The following is a 6,000-nucleotide window of genomic DNA, read 5'->3' as shown; positions in this document are numbered from 1 at the left end:
GGCTGGTCGAGCGAGTCGATTTGGTCGGTGAAGCATTGCTGCATGCACCTTTGGTAGGTGGCGCCAACGTTCTTCAGGTCAAAAGGCATGGTCACATAGCAGTACAAACCATACGGGGTGATGAACGAGGTTGCGAGCTGATCGAACTCTTTCATCACGATCTGGTGATAGCCTGAGTAGGCATCCAGAAAGGAGAGGATTTCACAACCCGAGGTGGAGTCAACTATCTGGTCTATGCGTGGTAATGGGAAATGATCCTTCATGCATGCTTTGTTAAGTCCAGTATAATCGACGCACATTCTCCACTTCCCGGTCTTCTTTCTGACTAGGACGAGATTGGCGAGCCAGTCGGAATGGAAGACCTCCCTGATGAACCCGGCTGCCAGGAGTTTGGCGATTTCCTCGCCTATGGCCCTACGCCTTTCGTCGTCGAAAAGACGCAGGCATTGTTTGGTGGGTTTAGAGCCTAGGGCAAGGCATAGTGTGTGCTCGGCGACCTCCTAGGGTATCCCCAGCATGTCAGACGGTTGCCATGCGAAGACATCACGATTATCGCACAGGAAGTCGATGAGCTCGCATTCCTATTTGGCCGGGAGCTGGGTCCCGATCTGAACTGTCTTGGTTGGGTTGGTGGGGTTGATTCCCACCGTCTTGGTTTCTTCAAGCGGATGGAAGACCGACGAGGAAGTTGGTTGGTTACAGTCTAGGGCTGCCGGAGCCGACCACTCCCCGAGCCATGGGAGTTTGGACGAGTTGACGACCGCAGTGGCGAGCTCGTAGTGTTCGCGGTCGCACGTAAAGGCGTGCGAAAACGCGCTGCTCATAGTGATGACGCCGTTTGGTCCCGGCATCTTTAGCTTGAGGTAGGTGTAGTTGGGGATTGCCATGAATCTCGCGTAGCATGGCCGCCCCAAGATGGCGTGATAGGACCCTGGATAGTCCACCACCTTGAAGGTGAGGACCTCCGAGTGGAAGTTGGCTCGGCTGTCGAACGTGATGGGCAGATCGATCTGCCCGAGCGGGTATGCCTGCGCTCCTAGGATTACCCCGTGGAAGGGGGAGTCCACCGGGTGGAGTTCCGATCAGGGGATGCGCATGGCATCGAGGGTGTTGATGTACAGGATGTTGAGGCCGCTGCTGCCGTCCATCAGCACCTTCGTAAGCCGCTTCTTGCAGATGATGGGGTCGACGACGAGCGGATAGCGTCCTAGTCTTGTGACGTGAGAGGGATGGTCCCTCTGATCGTAGGTGATCAGAGACTCCGACTAGCTGAGGAAGGAGGGGATGGCCGGCTTGGCGGCGCATGCCTCTCGATAGCGAACCTTATGCTGTCGCTTGGTCTAGACGGCGTCGGATCCACCAAAGATCATGATACATTCATCAATGTTAGGGAAGTCATCCGCGTCTTTGCCTCTTTGTCGTCTCCCTCCTTTGGCCCGCCGGCCTATCGGAGGAAACGTTTGAGGAGCTCACACTCCTTGTAGAGGTGTTTGACATGATAGGCGTGGTTGGGGCATGGACCGTCCATGTGCTTGTTGAAGTGGTCAGGCAGTCCCTGATGGGGCTGCTTGACTGTGCGATCAGTCACGGCAACCAGCGGGGCGCTGTCCGATCGACACCGATCCTTTTTATTTTTCTTGCCCCTCTACAAGGAGGGGCCCTCGTCTGGGTCTGTGCGTTTGGCTTTGACCTTGTCCCGGCCTCCACTCAAGACTGCTCCAACCGCCTCTTCACCGGAGGCGTGGTTGGTGGCTACATCAAGCAGGTCGCGGGTGGTACGGGGTTTCAAGCAGCCAAGCTTATGGATAAGGGACTCGCAGTTCGTCCCGGAGAGGAACACGCTGATGACGTCTGCATTGACGATGTCAGGGAGGGAGTAGCATCGTTGGGAGAACCTATGGATGTAATCCCACAGGGACTCGCTGGGCTCTTGCTGATAGCTCTTGAGGTCCCAGGAGTTCACTGGTCGGACGTACGTCCCCTGGAAATTCCTGACGAAGACCCTCTTGAGGTCCGCCCAGTCGCGGATGCTGTCGTGCGGAAAGAATTCGAGCCACGCCCGGACATGTTCCCCCATGCAAATGGGAAGATATTGAATGATGAAGAAGTCGTCATCCACTCCTCCGGCCCGACAGGCGAGCCGAAAGTCTTCGAGCCAAATGCCTGGGTTTGTCTCCCAAGTGTATTTGGTGACGTTGGTGGGCGGCCAGAAACACTGCGGGAACGGTGCTTTCCGGATGCGCCGGCTGAAGGCCTGAGGCCCAGGGCCCTCGGGGCTGGGGCTCCGGCCGTCCGGCCGGCGACTGCGCCTGGGGCGCGTTTCGCCGGTTCCCTCAATGGTTTGGCCAGGATTCGTGGCACCTGCCGCCGTATGGTGCATATCGTTATTACGTTGGGACCGATGCCGGTCGCTAATGGCGCTACGGGCGTCCTGGTGCGGATCAGGCCGCTCGTGTCCCGATGGTAGGTGCGGAGCAGGCGCCCGGTCGGACCGTGGCGCAACTACCGCACTCCGAGCCGGTGCTGGCGATTGTAGCGGCGAGCGAATAGAGCGATCCGTCTGGTGCATCCCCATTCCCCTAGTGGGGAGAGAGGGCGTGCGTCGGAGTCATGATGCGGAGCTTTCCACCTGTTGGACGGTGGCGGCTTCTACTAAAACCCGGAGGTTCCGGTAGACTGCCGGCTCCTGAGGGTCGACGGGCTCGGGAACACCACGTAGAAGCATCGCTGCAGCGGCGATATTCTAGCCAGCCTGGGCAAATTGTGGGACATTGTTTCCCTCGTTCACGATGTCGCGTTGGACCTGACGAGCGTGGCCCCGGGCGCCACCCGCTAGGCCATGTGCGTGGGGCGCGACGTGCTAGGCCGACTAAGCTGGCGCAGGTGGCGGCTGGTTCAGCCGCCGTTGTCGCAATTCCTCGGCATGCGCTTGCGTAGACGTGAGGGCCTCCGCACGTGGGTCCGGAGGGGTGTGAGTCTGTGCAGATTCCACAACGACCGATGGCTATCCCGGAGCATCCGCCATGGCGCACTCCCGGGACGGACAGTGGCGTGGTGCCACGTCGCCGACGCTGGAATCGTCGCTCACGCCCTCACCATCCAAGGGTTCATGGGAAGCGACAGGAACGTGGCCTGCCATTCCCACGAATTCGGATGTGAGGGGGAAAGGCGCCAGCACCCTTCGAAGTCCCCAGGCGTACGTATCCGTGGAGGACGCGAGGCCGTAGGGGAACCGATCGCGCGGTGTTTGTGGCGTGGACGACACAGTCTCTCTGGGTGCTCGATTGGGGACGGTAAATGAAGAGTAAGTAACAGTACGCGCATTACTTACAGCGGGGTTTGAGCAGAGAGTTTGCTCGGATAGAAGTGTAGATGCCGCGTCGTCGATGTCGCGCGTCCCGGAGTCGATGGAGGGCGCTCCTTCGACAGGTGCCGGAACGTGCGCCTCCTCATGGAGGTGGAGTACGCCGAGCCGGTCGGCGACGAAGTCCAGGCTTCCGAAGCGGAAGGCCTGGGAAGGCTCGAAGACGGGTGGAACCCGCATCCCGATGGGTGAGAGTGCGGGAAATTCCATCGAGCCGAAGCGAATCGTATCGCCCGAGCCCACCACGGCGGGGGTGGCGGAGAAATGGGCCATCCAATTACCAAAAAAGTGTTGAACGTACAACGTCTTCCCCACGAACGACGCCAACTGTCGGTACAGAAAGTGACCAACTAGTAAATATTTGTAGTTTTGCTGTACGTTGTGATCGGAGGTGGCCTAGTACTCAATGACACGGGATTTATACTGGTTCAGGCAACGTGCCCTACGTCCAGTGTGGGTCGGTCGGTGACTTTATTCCCGAGCCTAGGTGCTCGAAGTCTGTAGTGGGGTTACAAATGAGAGAGAGAGAGAGATGGGGTGTCTGGTCGGTCTGGTCGGAAGGGCCGAGATCGACAGGAGCTATGCTATGAACGAAGTGTCCAACCCTAAACTTGAACTTGAAGAGGTCGACTTGAGTGAACTGCCTATGCTTGGAGGGAGCACATCCCCTTTTATAGAAGAAGGGGATGGCTTTACAAATGAGAGGGAGAGAGAGTACAGACGTTTCTAAGCCTTGTTGCCCACGCCGACGGGGACGGGACGATGGTGGGCGCCCGCGATACTGTTGATGTCACTGCAGAATGTCAGGTACATGTGGGAGGTTGAGCTGCTTTCTTCAAGACTGGAGGACGTCGGTACCTGCAAAAATGATGTCTCATCGACTGGAGGCATGGCTTTACCACGTTCACCTGGTACGGTGAATTCCGGCGCCCACAATACTGTTGATGCCCAGAGGCACATGGGGGGTCTTACCGTACGTGTGTTTTGACCGGCGCCTACAATACTGTAGAGGTAAACGTTGGCGCCTACAATACTGTTTGTGGCAGGGCGGTTGTAAAGTACTGTTCCGCAGGGTATGGTCCCTGGTGCCGTGGTTTGACTTGCGAGCCCCGTCTTGCCTTCCTTCGTATGCCTTCTGGTTCTTGCCGAGCGGGCGTCCCCGGTCGGATGGCCCCAGTCGGTTCTGGCGCGCCAGTCGGAGAATAGCGATGGGCAGGGTTTTCTATGAACCCCGGTCGGAGACATAGGTCGGAGGCGGTCCTTGGGTCAGGCTTTCCGAGCGGAGGCCGTGCGAAGGCGGCCGGGACCTGACGCTATCGCCCCGATCGGAGAGGCCGTTCGGAGTTGGCCTGAGCCTGAGCTAGTGCTCCGGTCGGAAAGATGGGCCGAAGGCGGCCAGGGCCTGAAGTGAGTGCTCCGGTCTGTAAGATGGGCCGAAGGCGGCCAGGGTCCGAAGCGAGTGCTTCGGTCTGTCGAATTTAGACTCTCGGACCGGTCCAGAAGAAAAGAAGTCGTCCTCCTGGGCCGAGCCCTGGCGTGGAAGCCGGTCTACGAGGGACCCCGGATTTATGAACCCGACAGCCGCCGACACCACGCGCGCCCGCTGGAGTTCCGCTGCTCGGACCCGCTGGAAGGCCGATGCAGCCCCAGGCCACAGGCGAATCAATGGAGGAGAGAGCCGGGATGGCCAGGGGGTGTTCGCTCTGAGCTGGTGTGGTGGCGGTCGAGCTGCAGTGAAGTTGGCTGAGGGAGAGCTCAGCTCTAGGCTTTAGAGGATGCTTTATATATGAATTATTTTTTGTCCTATTGGATTAGCTTTCTTGACAAAACCAAAACGGCAAGCTTTATTCATCATTTGCTAAAAGTGCAGTAATAAATGTAGCAGCCCGTATACAAGAAACCTTTGAAACTAAAGCTCGCCGAGCTAGCTCATGAGCAACTTGATTCGCTTCCCTACCACAATGCTCAATCGTAGCCATTGGAAAATCCATCCATATATTGTAGCACTCCTCAAAAATTGGCGCTGCCGCTGATGCTGCGAAGCCTCCATCCCTCGTGATGTCGACCACTGCTTGACAGTCCGACTGCACCATGAAGTTTCTGCAGCCAATATGATTCACCAAGTTCAATCCATCCTTCACTGCATAAGCTTCTACCATTGGAACATCCGGTACCGCAGGCAAAAAAACTCATTGATGCAGCGACGACTATTTGTGGGCCTTCTGGTTAGAAGATCTCATATATTGGTTCTTTCGGTTAACCGAGTCCAGAGCTAAACTGGCCATAATTATTTTGGTTAGTATGAATCCGGAACCGATTTTTTTTGTTCCGGATATTTGGGTACGGTCTCTAGTTATTGGTTATTTTTGCCTACTCGAACGATCTCTGACTTGACCTATAGGTGGCTTTTAGTTTGCGTCAACCTATCGTATCCACAGTACGTAGTAGCCAGTGCTATGTGGCCGTGGGCCGTGGAGAACCAAGCCCGTATTCTTGTCACATCGGTTGTTTAGATAAATGTATGGAGTATTAAATATAGACTAATTATAAAATTAATTACACAATTTACGACTAATTTACGAGACGAATCTTTTAAGCTTAATGAGCTCATGATTTGACAAAGTAGTGCTACAGTA

The sequence above is a fragment of the Miscanthus floridulus genome, chromosome 9, assembly GCF_019320115.1.
Source record: "Miscanthus floridulus cultivar M001 chromosome 9, ASM1932011v1, whole genome shotgun sequence".
In the NCBI taxonomy this organism is placed as follows: Eukaryota; Viridiplantae; Streptophyta; class Magnoliopsida; order Poales; family Poaceae; genus Miscanthus; species Miscanthus floridulus.
The sequence above is the reverse complement of the archived record's forward strand: the minus strand, read 5'-3'. Positions refer to the sequence as shown.